The 20,414-nt window shown below is 45.6% G+C and overlaps 1 protein-coding gene across 1 annotated transcript in view; it reads right to left on the bottom strand.

Annotated features, from left to right (window-relative positions):
• AHCTF1 (AT-hook containing transcription factor 1) overlaps window positions 1-20,414 on the bottom strand; it is a 2,707,103-nt gene that overhangs the window by 1,068,802 nt on the left and 1,617,887 nt on the right. The window lies entirely within an intron of this gene.

Below are 20,414 nucleotides of genomic sequence, written 5' to 3'. Positions count from 1 at the left end.
ATGCCCTTCTATTCCTATGTTACAGTATTCTAGGTGTGGGAATGTACCACAGCTTAAGAGGAGAAGGTGGTGGTAGATGCAGAGGGTTCTACAAGACCCTGCAGGATTGCTCTGGCGAATCCTGTTGTAGCTCTGGAAACTTGACCCAATTTGTAATGCTTGGTGAAGGTATGGATGGTGGCCCAGGCGGCTGCTTCCAAAATGGATACTGCGTCTAGGCCTTTCATGAAGGCCCTCGAGGTGGCCACAGCTCTAGTGGAATGAGCCTTGATTCCCATTGGGGGTTCATTTCTGCTGTGAGAGTAGCAGAAGCAAATAGCTTTCCTGATCCAGCATGCAATGGTTTGCTTGGAGACTACCTTGCCCAGGGCTCTGGGGTGGAAGGAGACAAAGAGCTGGTTAGTCTTTCTGATGGCCTTGGTCTTGTCCAGGTAGAATCCAAGTTTTATGTGCACATCCAGGGACTGCAGTATCCTCTCCCCTTCGTTAGTGGGCGAGGGAAAAAAGGTGGGCAGACGAATGGATTGGTTAAGAGAGAGATCATTGACCACTTTAGGCATAAAGGAGGAGTTGGTTCGCAAGGACATCCTGTCTTTGTGGAAAATGGTGTAGGGGGACAGGCAATTAGAGCTTGCAGCTCTGACACTCTTCTGGCTGAAGTGATAGCCACCAGAAGGACCGTCTTTCATGCACATATTTGTAAGGAGGAAGGGCCGGCAGGTTCAAAGGGATGTTAGGTCAATTTCTCTAAGATGTAGTTAAGGTCCCAAGGAAGAGGGATAGTTTTTTTAGGTGGTCTTATGTGCAAGACCCCTTTAAGGAAGAGCTTTACGTCGAGCCTGACTAGCAAGGGAGGTTCCAGGGGCAGGCAGGCTGATATGGCAGAGAGATTAACTTTTACAGAACAATAAGAAAGGTAATTTTTTATCAACTAACACAAGTACTTTAGAACCAGGGGAACCTCGGCGGAGATGGGGTCCCTTCCCTTTTGTAGACACCATTTTGTAAATCTTTCCCATTTAGTCAGGTAAGATTTTCTGGTGGTAGGTTTCTTTGCCTCCCTTAGGACTGAAAGCACGTCTTCTGAATAGTGGTGTTGGAAAGGAATTAAAAGTGCATCACCCACAGAGTCAGAGACATCTGTACTTGTGGGTATAGGAGAGTTTCTTTGCCTTGTGACAGCAGGTCAACCTTGTAGGGTAACTTGAAGTGATTGCTTTTGGCTAGTTTGTGAAGTAGGGGGAACCAGTGCTGCCTTGGCCAGTAGGGAGTCACTAACAAGATTTTTGGTTTGTCCTTCTGGATTTTCACGAGGACTTTCTGAATCAGTGAGAATGGGGCAGAAGGCATAAAGGAACTTTCCCTCCCAAGAGATGCTGAAAGCGTCCACTCTCCATGCTAGAGGGTAGTTGGTTTTTGACTAGAAACTCTGCAGTTGCCTGTTCTGGGGGGAGGCAAACAGGTCTATTTGTGGAGACCCCCTCTGGTGGACTATGTCTAAGACGACATCCCTGTTCAGCATCCATTCGTGTTGAGGCAAGGAGGTCCTGCTCAAGAGGTTTGCTTGATAGTTGTCCTGTGAGGGGATGTAGACCGCCTGCAGGACTAAGTTGAGCTGGAAGGCTAAGTCCCATATCAGCAGGGATAGACTTCACAGCTGATAGGCCTTTGTTTGTCCCTGCTTGTTGAGATACCCTATCACCGTGGTGTTGGTGACAATCTGGAGCACCCCCTAAAATCAGATGGGGGGGGGGTGAAGGTCTGTAGAGCTAAGAAAACTGCTGTCATTTCCCTGATATTGATGTGTTTGGCCTGAAGACAGGGATGCCTCTTCTCCTGAATCTTGTAAGAGGCCAGAGTTGCTCCCCAACCTGAATCTAAGGCACCTGTATGCATAACTTGGGTTGGGGTGGGGGCTGTAGTGGGAGCCCTGGGTTCAGTTTCACTTGCTGGGTCCACCAGTTGATTTCTGTTTTCAGACAGGGAAGGAGGGGGATGGCCTCCTCTAGGGGTTGTAGGTGCTGGGACCAGGTGTTCTTCAGGAACCACTGCAGCTTGCACATGTGCATTCTTGCCAGAGGTAGCATGTGGATGGATGCTGCCATCAAACCCAGGAGGCAAAGAAAATGCCTTGATGTCACCTTTCGCGATAGCAGATCTTCCTGGAAGTGGGAAGTTAAAGACAGAACCTTGTCCTGAGGTAGAAAGGCCTTCATTGTCTTTTCTGATTCTGCAGCTGAGGAAAATATTGTCCTGGCTTGGGATCACAGAGGATTTGGGGAGGTTGTTGGTGAATCCTAGGTTCTGCCAAAGGGACATGGTGAAATGTAGATGCTGTAGCAGAGCATCCCTGGACTCTGCCAGAATCAGGATGTCGTCCAGATAAGGGTAAATTTGTATCACTTGGGTTCTGCAGAAGGCAATGGCTGGAGCCTGGCACTTTGTAAAGATCCTGGGGGCTGTGGATTAACCAAAGGGCAAGGCAGTAAATTGGAAATGAGAGGAAGGGCCTGAGAAATGCAGGAATTGTCTGTGGGAACTCCTGATGGGTATGTGCAGGTAGGCTTCCTTTAAGTCTAGCGTGACCATGAAGGCCTTGGCTGGAATGAGAGGAAGCAAGGTGGGGCGAGAGAGCATTTTGAAGGAGGGTACCTGAAGATGTAGGTTTAGAAAGGGCAGATCTAAGATGGGTGTCCAGGGGCCATCTTTTTTGGGGACCAGGAAGAGATGGGAGTAAAACCCTTTTCCTTCTTGTCTTGGAGGTACGGGCTCTATGGTGCCTAGCTGTAGAAGATCTGCCAGAACTTGTGGCATGAGATGGGCCTGGTTTTTGGGGAGGGAAGGGATGCCTCTTCTGGGTGGCTTCTCTTTCCAGCATAGGAAGTACCCTTTTTGGATAATGTTTAAGACCCACTGGTCTGAAGTGATGGATTGCCAAAGGGGGAGACAGTGGGGGAGGTGGGCTGAGAGGGGGAGGTGGGCAAGGCAGTCACGCTTTACTGGGGTTTCCTCTGTCCTGAAAGAGCTGTCTGGGTTGCTGTGGTGGAGCAGAGGATCTGGAGTTAGGAGGTCTTGTGGCCCTTCTCCTGGGCCTGGAAGAGGAGGGCTGAGGAGTACATCTTAATGTGGCTTTAGCAGGGTAATTCCTATAATACTTGGGTATGGGCGACACCAGCAGGTGCTTAATGTCCTGGAGCTCTCTGCTTTTTTTTGTAGAGTTTTAACAAGGTCAGCGGATTGCTTTCTGAACAGCACATTGCGTTCCAAAGAGGCGTCCACGATTTTAGCCTTGAAGCCCTCGGGGAGGTTCTGGAGTCTTAGCCATGAGTAACTCCTGAGGTCTGTAGCAGATGCTGCAGACCTGGCAGATGCTTCTGCAGCATCATAGCTGCGCCTTATGGAGTGCCTGGCTACCTGTTGGGCCAAGGAAAGTTTGGATGAGATGTCCGTCTTGCTGGGACTGTCAGGCAAGGAAGCCAGCACGGAGGAGGCTTGGGAGATCAAGTCTAATGCATACTTGGTCATGTGGGTCTTATAATTTATGGCTCTTATAGCCAAAGTAGAAGTGTACACCTTCTTCCCCATCCTATCCATGGACTTACTGTCTTTGTCAGTGGGTAGTAGGGAGGCAGAAGGCAGCAGTCTAGATTGCTTATCTGCTGTGGTGGCAATAAAGTACAGTTGTGTACACTTACCATAAATGTAGATGTTCGAGTGTATTCACTGTTGCAGTCATTACATTTGGGTAATCTGCTGGCAGGCTGCCCTCAGTCGGCCTGAATAACAAAGTCTTGGGTCCTGCGTCGGTTGCTGTCTCCTCTTCCATGACGTCAGGTCATCGGGGGTATAAAACATGCAGCCGATGCCATTTTAATCAGTTTTTCTTGCCCCAGATGTCAGGTGCCCCCCAAATGGGGAGCAAAAATAAATAATACACAGTAAATATATAAATACACCTTAGAAACATAAAATTTACCTTCAAACTAAAAGCAAATACACCACAAAGGCGTTTGAGTATAACGAAGGAAAGAAAAGGTATAGAATGGGGGATGGCGGGTGGGTAACCCAGACTGCAACAGTGAATACACTCGAACATCTACATTTATGATACATGTACACAACTGTACTATGTTTTTCGTGTCTCACTGTTGCAGTCATTACATTTGGGTAGAATCACAAAGCTATGAATGGGAGGGTGGAACTAAACAGAATTAGGAGCAGCTTTAAGGCCCTGCAAGACTGCAGTGGCAAAGCCTGCCCTGGATTTAGAGAAGAGAGGTAAATGGTAATGCTTCGTGAATGTGTGCAAAGAGCTCCAAGTAGCAGCTTCTAGAATATGTTTGGTTGGGTCCCCTCTGAGGAAAGCTGCTGAAGTAGAGGCAGCCTTGGTGGAATGGGACCTGATAACCTTGGGCACACGTTTACCATGGTGCAAATAGCAGAAACAAATGCAGCGGCTTATCCATTTAGAAATAGTCTGCTTTGATATAGCCTTCCCCTCTGATCATGCAGCAAATGCTACCAGTAGTTGCTCAGACTTTCTTAAATAGTTTGTGCTGTTTAAGTAGAATCTTAGTTGTCTGTGTACATCCAATGAATGTAGAATCCTCTCCCCCCTGTTCTGCGGATTTGGGAAAAAAGTTGGCAGGTGAAAGGTTTGGTTAAGAGCCACACTGGATACCACCTTAGGTATAAAGGAAGGATTGGTCCTGAGGGCCACCCTGTCCGGGTAAGATATAATGAAAGTCTCCACTACCATGAGAGCCTGTAGTTCTGAAACCCTTCTAGCTGAAGTGACTGCCAAAAGAAAAGCTGTCTTCCAAGAAAGAAATTTTATATCCGTACTAACTGCTGGTTCAAAAGGAGGTAGGGTGTGTTTTTCCAGCACAAAATTGAGGTCCCATGGAGGAGTTGGTGCTCTCCTGGGAGGCCTTACATTTTTGGCCCCTCTGAGATACTGTTTTAGCAGTGGATGAGAAAAGAGAGGAGGCTCTGTGTTGTAATGAGCCGAGATGGCAGAGGCATGGATTTTTATTGAAGAAAAAGATAGGCCCTTGTCAAGCATCTCATTTAAGTATTGTAAAATCTGAGGAATATTGGGCTTTGCTGTGTCTATTCCATGTGCTTGGTTCCAAGCACAGAATCTCTTCCATTTATCAGCATAAGATTTTCTAGTACTAGGATTTTTGGCTTCCAAAATGACATCCATCACAGGTTTACTGAGAGATGTGGTTTGAATAATTAGTTGATTAGCCATGCTGCAAGATTCAGAGTTTGGAGCAGAGTGTGCAGAATTTGATAGTTCTGCTGAGACAGTAGGTGAGGTGTCTGAGGCAAGTACCATGGAGGAAGGTGTGACATATTCCTTAGAAGCGGATACCAGTGTTGGCGAGGCCAGTCCGGAGCAATAAAAATCATTTTTGTTTTTTCCTGTCTGACTTTTAGTAAGACCTTGGAGAGTAGAGGCAGAGGGGGAAAGGCATAGACTGATAGGGTTTTCCAGCTGAAGGATAGAGCATCCACTTTCCATGCTTTTTGTGATGAGTTCTCATGCAGAATTTGTCCAACTGATAGGTTTTGGGGAGAGGCAAATATATCTATGTCTGGGCTTCCCCATTTCTGTGTTAACATGTTGAAGATTTGTGGTTCCAGTTTCCATTCGTGCAGGTCCATAAGATTTCTGCTTAGGTCGTCTGCCAGAGTATTTTGCTTTCCTGGCAGGAACTGAGCTTGAAGATGTATTTGGTAAGTCAAGGCTGTGTTCCACGAGGCCATGGCTAGTCTGCAAAAGGGGTAGAAATGGGCCCCCCCCTGCTTGTTTATGTACCACATAACTGTGGTGCTGTCCGTCTTTATCAGTAGTTGTCCTGGATGAAGTAAGTCCTTGAAGGCTGACAGAGCATTCTGAACAGCTAGCATTTCTTTCTGGTTGATATGCAGATGCGTTTGGTTTGAGCTCCATTTGTCCTGAATGCATCTCCCTGCCAGGTGGGCCCCCCCAAGCATAGACTGATGCGTCTGTAGTTAGGGTTTTGGTGGCTGAGGGCAGAGTGAATGACAGTCCCTTGTTTTGTTGACATCTCTGCCCACCAAAGAAACTCCTGTTGTAGGCAGGGAATGAGAGGGATCATTGTTTCAGGCTGTGACGATGTTGACTCCATAAACGTTTTAGGTACCACTGAAGTTTCCTCATATGCAGTCTCGCATATGGAATTAGTAGAATGCAGGATGCCATGAACCCCAAAGCCCACAGAATTTGTCTTGCAGATAACTGGGTTTTTGTTGCAATTTGTTTGAAGTATGTTGTCAATTACAGTTGTTTGTCTGGTGTGAGGTAAGCAATCTGGGCAGTTGTATTCAAGCTTGCACCCATAAATGTAATTATTTGAGAGGTGTACCAGTTGTGATTTCTTTTCATTTATGGTGTACCCTGGGCATGTTAGAAGCCTTTTTACAAACGCCAGCAGATGAAGAAGAGTGTCCTTGTCCTCTGCCTGAATGAGACAATCATCCAAATAAGGATAAATTTGAATGTTTCTTTGTCTGCAGAATGCAATTACTGGTGCCAAGCACTTTGTAAAGACCCTGGGTGCAGTAGATAAGCCAAAGGACAGTGCAGAGAATTGGTAATGCAAAAAGCCTGCTTTGAAGAGGAGGTATCTTCTGCATGATTCCCTTATTGGGATATGCAGGTATGCCTCTTAAGTCTAGAGTTACTAACCAAGCATTCTTGCCTAGCATAGGCAGTAGCTGTTGTAAAGTCAGCATTTTGAATTTTGGAATGTCCTGGAACGTGTTCAGAATCAATAAGTCCAGTACTGGACGCCATGAATTGTCTTTTCTGGATATCAGGAAAAGTTTTGAATAAAATCCTTGTCCTTTTTCCTTTTCTGGTACCGGATGAATAGCCCCCATATCCATGAGGGACATGACTTGTTTCTGGGCCTCTGCCCACTGGTTTTGTGGCAGATCCGGCCATCTGTTTGGAATTGGAAAAGTATGGAAATGAAATCCGTACCCCTGGGATACTATGTTTAATACCCACTTGTCCTGGGTAATTAACTACCAATTTTGAGCATGAAGAGCTAGTTTTCCCCCCAAGGGGCTGCCAAAAGATAAGTGCTTGGAGATGGTAGAGGAAAGTCATTGAGACTACTTACTGTAGGCTTGTGCTTTGTTACCTCCAGATTTGGAGGTGGAGGCACCCCATTGCTTTGACCTGTAAGATCCCTGTAATTGATAACTGGTGCCTTTTGAGCGCTTGGGTTTGCCTTGAGTGGCTCTGTTGGACACAGGAAAGGACCAATTTTTAGTAGGCCAGTGCCTACTGAACCTGGATGGCTGCACTTGCAAAAAATCTTTTACAGTTTGCATAGATTTAGCTTTGTCTTCCATTTTCTTTAAAACCTTTTCTGCCTTATTACCAAAGTATCATGATGCAAAGGGGCATTCAACAATTTAGCTTTAACATGATCAGGCAAGTTTTGCCCTTGAGCCAGGCATGCCTTCGTATCACAGATCCAGTAACGGCGGCCCTACAAGAGGCCTCCAAGGAATCGAAACCACATCGCAAAGTATGCTTTCCAACCTGTTCTGCTACATGCAATAAATCCTGTAACTCTATTTTCCAAACAATCAGAAATCAACATAATTTTCTGTTTCAGTAAGCCCATATAACATGCTGTTGATATTTAAGCATATGAAACTGGCAGTTTAAAGCCCTGATTGCCAAGGTTACAGACGTATAAACCTTCTTACCCCATCTATCCAGCGCCCTGGAATCTCTATAAGAAGGGGTAGGATTTTTGGCTGTAGAAGCCTTAACACCCTTGGGACCCTGAGAAATAGTCTCAGGATCAGCAGCAGGATTTTTGAAAAGAAATTTGTGGGAGTCAGGAACCCTGTAATATCTTTCTGGCTTACTAGGAGCCGGAGGCAAGGAATCAGGAGCCATGCTGGTTTCCGAAAACACATCATCCACAATGTCTAGTACAGGAGGTATTGCCAAAGGCCTATGCTGAGGAAGAAGGAGGAAATCCCTAAGCATCTTTTTTGATTCAGAGAAGTCCTGACTCTCCCAGTGAAAACGTTCCCTTAAATTATGTAAAGTCTCTCCAAAAGAGTAATTCTCAGGAGGAGATGCAGATGGGATGGATTCCTCTGCATCAGAATCCTCATAAGGTGGAATAGAAAATTCCTGATCAGAAGAGGAATCAGAAGAAATGGAAACCTGATCTGATGATTCATAATCAGTGCCTTGCCTAGGCCTCTTAGCAGTGGGGGGTTGGGAACCCCTGATCAAGGTAATTAAATCCTCAGCCATTTTGATCATTTGTTTTTTTAGGCATAGGGGCCTGAGCACGTGGCTCATGCATCGTTTTTTTAGCCATAGAAGTTGTTTTTGACCTTGTTTTTGTTGATGGTGTCGGCTTAATATAAAAATGTTGAGGCCTGAAAACACCCTCAGAAGCCGGTGTCTGCTCAGCGGCTCTGGACCCATCCAAGGGAGAGACATCCACTGGTTCAATACTTTGCGAAACTCGCGGCATACCGGACTACGAATGGGTCTCGGTAGAGGCCTGCGACTCAAAAGTAGCGGGAATCAGGGGCTGCGAAAACACCTCACTGAGTACCGGCGACTGGCTTAGGAGATGCTTCGTCGGTTTTGGACCTAGACGGTCTGTCTCTGTCTTTTTCTTTTTCCTTATGTTTTTTGTGAACTCCGGTAGTCTGATTGATAACCGAAGACATTTCAGGGTAGTTAAATCTTGAACCAAAATATTTAGAAGCAAAAATATACCGATGCTTAATAGTGCATTGGTTAAATTTAGCACAAAACCGACAGCAAGGCAAGTTGTGGTCAGGGCCTAGGCAAGGAATACAGTGCAAATGAAAATCCTTATGAGGTATTTGCTTCCCACAAGTAATGCAATTATTAACTTTTACTCACATCGGTAAGGAGCAAGAAAAAGTTTCCCCAATGGGGTACTTGGCTTTAGTTTGAAGACTTCGATTCTGAAACTCAAACAAAAATTTCAGGAGTCGGCCGACCGGCACTTGCGAACTGCTTCTGCTTCGGGCACAGCGCAGCAAGAAAGACAAGCTAAAATGGCGTCAGCTGCATGTTTTATACCCCTGATGACCTGACGTCATGGAAGAGGAGACGGCAACCAACGCAGGACCCAAGACTTTGTTATTCAGGCCGACTGAGGGCAACCTGCCAGCAGATTACCCAAATGTAATGACTGCAACAATGAAACACGAAGATCATCAGCTAGGTCCACCAAGGATGGCTTAACTAAGAATTTGTGGTCCTCAAGTACTTCACAGAAGCGGTCAGTAAGCTTAGTGGCCAGAGGCTGGGAGTCAGAGGCCTTAGAGGCCGCATTGAAGGCAACCAAGTAAGCAGGCAGAACAGGGGGAACTGCTGAAGGGGAAGGTGATTCCACTTGCAGCAGTTCAAAGTACCTTTTTTGGGTGTCAGTCATTTGGGAAGTGTCCCATTTAAAGTAATCCTTCATCTTGGTGATGGTCTCACCAAAAGGTATGTCCTCAGGGGGAGAGTCTCCCTCTACAGATTCCTCATCCAAACAGTAATAATCCTTGGGGGGGGGGGGCAATCTGGAAAACATAAGAAATGGACTCCTCTGATGAAGAGAAAGAAGAGTCATGTTTTCTTCCCTGACGTGAGGGGCTATGGATGGGAGGGAAGAAGCAGAGACAGGCCTAGGGGCTCGGAAGAGGAACGGTGGAAGTGGCTGAGGCTAAAGGCCTGCATGAGAGAGGAAGTGAAGGCCAGCCAATCTAGTGTGACTTCTGAAGAAGAGGAGGTAAATTTAGCTTTCTGCTTCTTTTTGGCTGGAGAGGAAGAGAGTGGCCTGGCATCAGGTCTTGAGATTAGCACATAAGTCTGGATCCCTGCTGGAGGTACCCCCAAAACTGGTTCCCCCTCGACCTCAAGGGGTGTTGATGTCTGAGTGAGCTCCAAGGATGTGCTGGTCATCGGCTGCGAAACGGCTTCCTCGAGGGACGTTGCTGCAGTCGACAGATCCTTCAAGCGGGCCTCAACCCCTAGATCGGCAGTTGGCAGTGCGTCGGTAAGCAGAGCGGCAAGTGAAGGCCTAGGAAACTTGGCCTTCTTGCGCGAAGGTTCAGGTGCAGCCTCTGATGCAGAATCCATCCTAAAGGCTAACCATTTGAAGAGCTGGTTCTCGAGGTAGAGATTTGGGGCAGCTAGATGGCTGTGCAAGGTCTTAGGCACAAATGACTGACAAATTGCACAGGAGCAGTGACAGTGTTCCCGACCTAGGCAAAAAACACACCTGTCATGGGCGTCCTTGTGGGGTATCTGGCACCTGCATTGGAACTTTCCCTTTTTTCCTGACATCAGCTAAAGGCTACAACAACCAAGCTATAACAATCGTCAAAAATAAGAAAGTTTGAAACCCAAGGGCTAGTTATCTTTAAGATGAGACGTCTGTGAAGAAGCAATCGTACAACGCAAATGTTGTCCGTGGCTGAAAAGTTCTGGGAATTGTGCATGCAGACGTCACATTTAAGGCCCCTTGGTTTATGGCCCTGTGTGTGATGTCCCATGCACACTATATCAGCCAAGCTGAAGCTTTTGTATAGAAGCTTTTGTATAGAAGCCGACGTACGAGTTGCCTGAGGGCAGGAAATCCCACACCTAGAATACTGCAACATAGGAATACAAGGACATCTGAAAGTGTTAAGAGCCTGCTCTGAAGCGCAGGAATTTCCTGCAGGATTCCCTTATGGGGATGTGGAGGTAGGCATCTTTTAGGTGTAGGGTCACTAGCCAGGCATTTTTTGTCAACATATGCAGCAGCTGCTGCAAAGTTAGCATTTTGAATTTGGGAACCACCAGGGAGGAGTTCAGAATGGATAGATCCAGGATGGGGCGCCAAGTGCCCTCTTTTCTGGGAACAAGGAATATTCTTGAATAAAAGCCTTTGCCTGTTTTATCTGAGGGGACGGGTTCTACTGCCCCCAGGGCTATGAGAGTTTGGACCTGTTTCAATGCCTCTACCCACTGATTTGGAGGCAAGTCTAGGTACCTTCTTGGAATTGGGAGATTTCGTTGAAAGAGAATTTGTATCCCTGAAAAATGATCTTTAAGACCCATTGGTCCTTTGTTACCGAAAGCCAATTTTCTTTGCAGAGGGAGAGCCTTCCGCCTACTTTTTGGTGAGTGAAAGGAGGGCAGAGAGGGAGTCATTGAGAGTTTTTGCCATAGATGGATGCTTTAGAACTCCCTGTCATGGGGCGGAAATGGTCCACTGTTTGGTTCTCTGCTGCCCCTGGGATAGGGGCCTGGGTGGTCTGTCCATGAGGGGCTTACCTTGGCCCTATCTGCTAGGTGCAGGGAAGGATCAGTGCTTAGAGGGAAGTTCCTGCTGAACCTGGGAGGTTGGACCTGAAAGAAATATTTTACTGTTTGCATAGATTTTGCTTTGTCTTCCATCTTTTTAAGCACTTCTGCTTTTACTCCAAACAAGCGGTCCTTATCCAGGGGTGCATCAATTATGATCAGGGAGAGGTTGTTCCTTCAACCAGGCATGTCTCCTAATGCCAGATCCGGACACTGCTGTCCTGCTGGAGGCTTCTAGGGTGTCATATCCACAGTGTAATAAGTGTTTGGCCACTTGACAAGTAGAGTGCAGTAAATCTGCTAACTCTTTCAAATTAGCACAGTCAGGAAAGGTTGAAAATCTTTTGTTTTAATAGCTCCAAAGTGTGCTGTTGATATTTTAACACATGGAACTGACAGTTTAGTGCTCTCATAGCTAAGGTTGCAGAAGTGTATACTTTTTTACCCCATCTATCCAGAGCTCTGGAATCCTTGTCAGAAGGAATAGGATTCTTGGCAGAACTAGTCTTAGCTCCTTTAGGTCCCTGTGTAATGACCTCTGGGTCTACAGCAGGATTTCTGTACAGGTATGTGTGAGAATCCGGTACTCTGTAATACCTGTCAGGTTTACTGGGAGCAAGTGGGAGGGCATCAGGGTCTAAGCTGGGTTCATGGAAAACATCATCCACCACTTCTAAAATAGGGGGGATGGTCAGGGGGTCTGTGCTGGGGCAGGTCCAGAAACTCTGTCTTTTCACAGACTGGGGGAAATCTTGAGATTCCCATTGGAAATGCTCCCTGAGGGTGTGAAGGGTTTCCCCAAAGGTAAGGTCTTCTGGTGGGGAGGCAGAAGGAATGGATTCCTCTGCATCTGAATCCTCATAAGCAGTCAGAGGCTGTTCCTCTTCAAAATCGGAATAATCAGATTTCTCAGAATCCTGTTCTGTCATAATTTCAGGAGAAGGGTGTCTTTTCCTTTTAGAAGTTGTGGCCTGACTACCCCTGATAAGGGAGATGAGATCCTCTGCCATTTTAAGCATTTGTGCTTGGAGTGGTGGAGCAGGAGCAAGATGGTGGCTAAAGGCAGATTTTCTCGGGGTGACCTGGCTTCTAGGCCTAAGAGTATCCATCAGTCTGAGAGAAACAGTAGTCGGATGACAAGACCTTGTTTTTTTGTCTAGATGTGGTAGTACGAGAGGCCTCCACGGAAGCCGGTGCCTGCGTCGTGGCTCCGAACCCACATGAGGCAGAGATGGCCAATGATTGAAAGACAAAGAAGATTTCTGAGGCATACCAGACTCCAAAAGGGTCTTGGTAGAGTCCTGCTTAGATATCGAATCAGGCATCAGAGCCTGCGAAAGCACCTCACTGAATTCCGGAGAACTGACTACCTGCTTAGCGGTAGAGTCGTCGGAAGGCTTAGCCTTGTGTGGTCTGTCTCTATCTTTATCTCTGCTTTTTTTTGGAATCTCCACGGACTGTTGGCTGACGCATGCTATTTCAGAATGCGAAGACGGAAGACGAAAATACCGGTCTACAATAAGAGCTCTATGGCGAATGGTTCTCGCGTTAAAGAGGGCACAGAACTGGTAAAGGGGGATGTCGTGGTCTGGGCCTAAACAAGTGACGCAGTATGAATCGAAGTCTCTGTGTGTGATCTGCTTTCCACAGGTGAGAGAATTAACTTTTTCAGACATCGGTTAGTGCAAGAAAAAAGGATCCCCGATAGGGTACTTAGCTTTAGACGTTTTTGGTTGTAATTCAAACTTGGGTAGCGACTGACAAGCACACTTGCGAACTGCTTCTGCTATGGGCTCCACGGCAAGAAAGACTGAAGTAATGGCATCGGCTGCCTTGCTTTACAGTACTGACGACCTAATGTCAGACTACAGGCGATAGCACCCGATGCAGAAAAACATTGACTCTGGTATTCGGACCGGACGACAGCTACCACAGCAGGGATAACCCACAAGTGATGACTGCAACAGTGAAACACGAATAACATCCAGGGGAACATACACAGTCAATGGATCCAATGTATGTGAAAGACACCAGAGAGAAAACCGCTATCATTCAGATGCAGAAGAGGGGAACCAAAGCTGTTTTGGCCAAAAGGGAGTCACCAGCAAGATTTTGGGTTTGTCCTGCTGAATCTTGAAAAGGACCTTTGGAATGAAAGGAAGGAGGGTATCCATAATGAAGCACCTGCTGAATCCACCATTTGAGTTCCTTCTCCAGACAAGGAAGAGGAGGAACCAAAGCCTCTAGCAGATGTGCATACTGCATCCAAACAGTTTTTTCATGATCCACTGAAACTTCTTCATGTGAAGTTTGGCAACAGCTAACACTGGAATGGTGGATGCCATGAATCCCAGATGTCTGAGAAACTTTTTGGCTGAGATGGTGTACAGGGAGAAGAATTTGAAGAAAGAAATGAGGGAGAAAGCCTCTGGAGGAGGGAGAGGGGCCAGCATAAGGTCTGTCTGTATTCTGCACCCCAGGAAAACATGACCCTGAGAAGGGGTGAGATGATTTTGTGAAATTTATGGTGAACCCCAGGCTTTGCAGAAGGAAAGTGGTGAAGTGTAGTTTCTGCAGTAAGATCTCTGGGGAAGATGCCTGAATTAGGTCATCTAAGTAAGAGAAAACTCGGATGCCCTTGAAGCCTGCAGAAAGCAATTACAGGTGCTAGGCATTTGGTGAATACCCTTTGGGCAGTAGAAAGGCCAAATGACAAAGAAAAGAACCGAAAATGTGAGGAAGCAACAGAGAAACGTAAACATTTATTGTAAAGAGGATGAATAGGAATGTGAAGGTAGGCATCCTTGACATCCAGTGATGCCATAAAAGCCCGAGGAAGAATGAGAGGAAATAAAATCTGAAGGGACAGCATGAGGAAATAATGAACCTTCAAAAAGGTGCCGAGGTGTGAGAGGTCCAGAATTGGACTCCAGGGACCATCCTTTCTGGGCAGTAGAAACATTGTAGAATAAAACCGTCTTCCTGTGTGGATAAGTGGAAACTCCTGAATTGTTCCCTGATTCAACAAATCCTGAAGGAACTCTGGGAATTAATACAGCTGTCCCCAAGGAAACTGAGGAATGCCCATGAAGGGAAGAAGAGATTTTCAGACTATGAAATAACCATTTTGAAAAATGGAAAGAACCCATGTATACTGAGTAATGTTTCCCCAAAGTGGAAGACAGACAAAGACAAAGAGGAACGAGGCTGTAGCAAGAGTGGCAGTCACTGACTACCTGGCTTGTCAGGAAAGGGCTGCTTCTGAGTAGGAGCAGACTGAGAAGTCTCTGGTGAAGGAGGCCTCCTACCACCCTTTATAGTCTTAGATGGAGGAGTGCGCAAGTGTGTTCACACAAAAGTAGTCTTAGAGGAATAATTTCTGTGAAACGTAGGTACAGGCGAGACAAATGTGTTTCAAATCCTGTAGCTCCTTACCTTTCTCCTGCAAAGCAGCAGCAGAACAAAGCAAAGCTTTATTATCCAGAGGAGCATCCAGTAACTTACTTTAATATCATCTGGCAATGGCTGGAGTCTTAACCAGGAATACCTTGTCAAAACAGAGCCTGATACAGCTGCCCCAGAAGGTGCTTCTGCTGCATCATAACTACACTTAACTGAATGTCTGGCTACCTAAGACGAAGCTCCCAATAAGGACAAGGCATTAGTTTTCCCCTCTGAAGATCAGAAATAAGTTGACTGGCCTGTAAAAGAGGAGCCAAATAATATATGGTGATACAAGTCTGATAATTAATAGCACGGAAAGCTACAGTAGCAGAAGTATAAACCATCTTCCCCAACCTTTCCATAGTCCTGCTTTCTTATCTGAAGGAAGAAGTGAAGTAGATGTCACTAATCTGGAAAGTTTACCCGAAGCCACAGAGAACACAGCAGGATCACCTGATGGACATCTAAAAAGAAATTTGCTATCCTCTGGCACTTTGTAAAAGCAGTCTGGCTTCTTAGGGGCCGGGGGCTGAGAATCTGGGGTATGGGATGCTGAAATAAAAGCATCCAATAAGGCAAGCAAATTGGAGGAAAAGTATAAAGAGAAGGGGACTCCATTTGCAATAGGTCATGGTATCTCTTCTGCACATCACTAACCTTGGAACTATCCCATTTGAAAAACTCCCTAATTCTTGAAATAGTTTCCCCCCCAAAAATTTATTTTATGGGAGAATCGGCACAGTTAGACTCCTCTTCTGTTGAAGCATACTCCAGAGGGGAGTGAATCTGGGTACAGTAAGCTAAGGATTCATCACCCGAAGAAAATTCTTCCTCTGAATAATCCTGTTCACTAATTCTCCTTTGTGGGGAAGATGTCCAAGGCAGAGAGGGGACAGAGACACCAGCAGGAGGCTCAATGGGCATAACAGCATTAAATAAGCCTTGGGTAAAACTCTGCCATTCTCTTTGTGGCTCTCTGGGAGCAGTAGAATGCTTGGTCCTTTGCTTCTTTTTAATGTGCACATCTGCGATATGACAAGTGGAAGGGCCCGACATCGGCCGACACTCCACAACTGTAGTCGAGACTTCCTCCCTAACTAATATTTGAGGGATTCCCCCTAGGGCCTTCTGCAATCACGAGTCTCAGGTCCCCCTGAGCATCTGAAGCGACCGTCTACAAAGCCTCCAAATACATGCCTGTTATCAGATCCACAGCAACCTCTGAAATAGTTTCAGCCAAAGAATCTGACCCATGGATCAGATGGATCTCCAGGTCTTCACCAGCCTTGGGAGAGACATCCAATGTAGGAGGCGCAGTCTAAGAGCCAAACCTAGGCTGTTTGGCCTTTCTCTTCACTATTAACGCATCAGAAGACCCAGATGTACTCTTCATATCATCTTTCACCAACTGTTTAAAATGTTGGTTTTCTAGATAAATAGTTAGCGGGGACAGACTACGCAAAGTCATACGTACAAAGGCCTGGCAAGTGAAACAAGTTTTATGGTCGTGAATAGGCTCTAAGCAAAATAAGCTCTACTCATGACTATCTTTATGTAGAATCTGTCTCCACACTGGCATTTGCCTTTCTTGGATGACATGAAAAACTCAAACACAGTAGCAAATGAGAGAAAAAAAAAACGGGGCACTTATCTGAAATGGGCTTTATACAGTAGCAAACTAGGGCGAGCAGACAGATGATCAAAGATGGTGCCCAGACTGGTGGCAGAGAAGTTCTGAGGATAGTACATGCTGACGTTGCATTTATGTCCTATGTATGTGGAGAGCATACGTGCGACATCCCACATACTTGTAAGTCTTGAAAGGCTTACGTATACTAGCCGGACGCTGTTTCGCCCTTGGCAGGGAATTCCCCATGTTATGATTACTGTAACAGTAAAATAAAATGACATCTACTGTCATGGTAAGTTTACTTACAGAACTGAATTATTTTTTCATACAGAGTACTGCTGTAGTAACCTACACTACATGGGTAGATTACCATACCTTATAACAACTGGAAGGTGGAAGGGGATGGGTCCAGTACCCATAGAGAATGGTCCTAGCAAAGCCTGTCCTAGACCTGTTCCTGCTTCTAGAATACACGAGTCCAACTCTTTCCAAAAATATATAAATGAAGCAAAGGCCATGAAGGAGTGGACCTTGCCCTGCATGGAGCAGTTCAGTTGTGGTGGGAGTAAAAAAAAAGGTAATAGCCAGAGTCAACCATTTCGAAAAAGTCTGCTTCAACACAGGTTGTCCCTTCTTACTTTTACAAGAAATTAACTGATCAGAAATTCTTAAAGATTTAGTTCTGTCAAGATAGTATCAGAGCGGTCTGTGGACAGCTAATATGATTCATCCTCTCTCCCTCACTTTTAGGTTCTGGCAAGAAAACAGGGATATGGACAGTTTGGCTGAAATAAACTCGGACACCACATTAGGAATAAAAGATAGAGGAGTTTCTTAGAGAATTGCTCTCTCTGTGGAAAATGAGAAGGTTGACCCACAATAAGAGCTAACAACTCAGTTTTCTTGTACAGGTCAGAGGAATCAGTAAAACATTTTTCATGTTAAGAACCTCAAATCAGCCTGAGGAGCGGTTTCAAATGGATCAAATGTTAGATTTTCTATCACAAAATTAAGATACCAAGGAGGAATCGCCACTTTTTTTCCTGGAAGGTTTCCTATGTAGCACCCATTTCAAAAACATTTTGCCGTGAGAATGCACTACGGGGGGGGGCTGCATAAGCAGACATACTGAAATGACAGACAGCAACTCACTCTGCTGTGACTTGACTGCTTTGAAGCAGAGCAGAAGGGGGAAAGGGGAGACCCTGATTCAAGGGACATTTGATGTTTCATAGGTATATACTAGTTAACAACCACTAGGGCCCTTACGCGCCTAACCATGCAAACCAAATGTGACCCCTACAAAAGTACAGTTTTGCACCTACCATAAATGTAGATGTTCGAGTGTCTTCACTGCTGCAGTCATTACACTTGGGTTATCCTGCCGTCAGGCGGTCCCGCAGTCGGCCAGAGTTCCAAAGTCTTGGTCCGGCGTCGGTTGCTGTCTCTTCTTCCCTGACGTCAGTGTGCCAGGAGTATATAAGATGCAGCAGACGCCATTTTCTTCAGTTTTTCTTGCCCCAGATGTCAGGTGCCCCCAAATAGGAAGGCAATATACATTGCTAATAACACCTACATAAAAAATGAAAACCAGTTCTTTCAATTACAAGCAAATACACCAAATAAGTTGTATAGGTAGTGAGGTACAGGTAAGTCCCAGGAAGATAGTGGGGATGGAGGGTGGGTAACTTGGACTGCAGCAGTGAAGACACTCGAACATCTACATTTATGGTAGGTACAAAACTGTACTACGTTCGTGTTTTACTGCTGCAGTCATTACACTTGGGTAGAATCCCAAAGCTGAGGTTGGGTGGCTGGTGCTAAAAGGCATTTGGTGTGGCTATAAGGCCCTGCAGCACTGCAGTGGCAAAGCCAGCCCTGGATTTTGAGTAAAGTGGCAGGTGGTAATGCTTGGTAAAGGTATGCACGGAACTCCAAGTTGCTACTTCCAAAATATCCTTGGTAGGTACTCCTCTGAGGTAGGCAGTTGAAGTGCCTGTAGCTCTGGTGGAATGAGACCTGATGTTGCTAGGCACAGTTTTTCCATGTTGCGTGTAGCAGAAACATATACAATGTCCTATCCATTTGGAAATGGTCTGTTTTGAAATAGCTTTCCCCTGTGATCCTGCAGCATATGCTACAAACAATTGCTCAGTTTTTCTGAAGGCTTTTGTTTTGTCGAAATAGTAGCGGCTGTCTATGTATGCCCAAAGTATGCAGAAGTCTCTCCCCTTTATTCTGGGGATTTGGATAAAATGTTGGCAAATTAATAGTTTGGTTTAGGGCCACACTTGATACCACCTTTGGCATAAAAGTAGGGTTTGTTCTTAAAGACACCCTGTCTTGATGAAAAATGATGAAAGGTTCCACTGCCATTAGTGCCTGTAATTCTGAAACTCTTTGTGCTGAAGTTATTGCCAAGAGCAGAGCAATTTTCCATGAGACATATTTTAATTCTGCTGAATTTGCTGGTTCAAAAGGAGGTAAAGTTAATTTCTCCAAGACATAGTTGAGGTCCCAAGTTGGAGTTGGAGCTCTACGGGGCGGTCTTATGTTTTTAGCCCCTCTGAGGTACTGTTTAAGTAGAGGATGCGAGAAAATTGGTGGATCTGTGTTGTAATGAGCAGAGATGGCAGAGGCGTGGATTTTAATGGATAAAAAAGATAGGCCTTTGTCCAGCATCTCAGTCAAATATTGTAGTATCTGAGGAATGTTGGGGACAACAGGGTCAAGGCCTTGAGCCTGGTTCCAGGCACAGTATCTCTTCCACTTTTCTGAGTAGGATTTCCTGGTGCTAGGCCCTCTTGGCCTCCAAAATAACATCCATCACAGCTTTAGTGAGAGCTATAGTCTGCTTTATTAATTATTTATTACTGACATTAAGAAGTTAAATGTTAAATTTTCTGCCTCTTTCTGACGGGAAAGGTGGAGCAAACAGACCTAGAACTGCCAACACTTCCCCAGGGATAGATACAACATTCTGGCTAAATAAGGACACATTATCTGTCCCTTATCCCATGACATACAAGAGTGATCCTCCTCTCCAGCCCACTGAGGAGACCCTAATAGCTGCAGAGTGCATGGCTTACCCAAGTCCGTGGCTGCTGTATGGACACCACCAAAGGAATCTGAAGAAAATGTTGAGTGGTCTGTGGAAACAGCTTTGGCACAACGGAATCACCTATCTGCTACTGAGGTGAATTACTAGCCTGGTGTGGTGGGCAAAGGCTGCCTAGTTAACTTTTTCCCTTTTGTGGCTGGAAGATCTGGCAGAAGGACCAGTAGTTTGTTCCATGGTCAAGCCGATAATGGTGCTTCTTTCCCAGGAAAGCTTAGCAGCAATAGTTGGCAAAACAGAAAAGTTGCAAAAAAGTCCATTTTTACAACTAAACACACAGTAAAAAAAAGCACTTTCCCCAGCCCACCCCCCCAAAAAAAATACAGTTTCTCCACAGAAAACGTTTTACCACAAAAGTAAAACAAATATTGTGCTCCCATTTAGAAATATGTAAAATTAAGGTGACACTCAAAAATACCTTTCCACAGCTTTGAAATGTTTTTTCAAACAGCCACAATGGACTTGTGTAAGCCACATCCTCTACGGCTGTTAGGGTTCTCCTCAGTGGGCTAGGGAGAACAATTTTTGTCTGTCTTTAACCAGAGCAGTAATGTGGAAGATTTTTCCCTGAAGGGAACTCATCTGCCAAACGATGGAACGTTAAGTCAACCAATAGTCAAAAGCTGGCAGAGTTGTGCTCTCCTCAGCGGCAGAAAAGTTCTGAAGGGCTTGGTGCCCAAACCAGTCTTTTTACTCAGTTCAGCTCGAACTGACTAATGGTTTTAAGTGTGTAGAAGGTTTCTTGAAACTTTGAAAACTGGCTGGCTGTCATATCCTATGCAAGATACAACTCATACAGCTTAGGCTACTGCAGCAGTGCTCAGTGTGAA

This window comes from Protopterus annectens, chromosome 1.part2, assembly GCF_019279795.1.
Source record: "Protopterus annectens isolate FY-2018-M chromosome 1.part2, PAN1.0, whole genome shotgun sequence".
Classification (NCBI taxonomy): Eukaryota; Metazoa; Chordata; order Ceratodontiformes; family Protopteridae; genus Protopterus; species Protopterus annectens.
The sequence above is the reverse complement of the archived record's forward strand: the minus strand, read 5'-3'. Positions and strand labels throughout refer to the sequence as shown.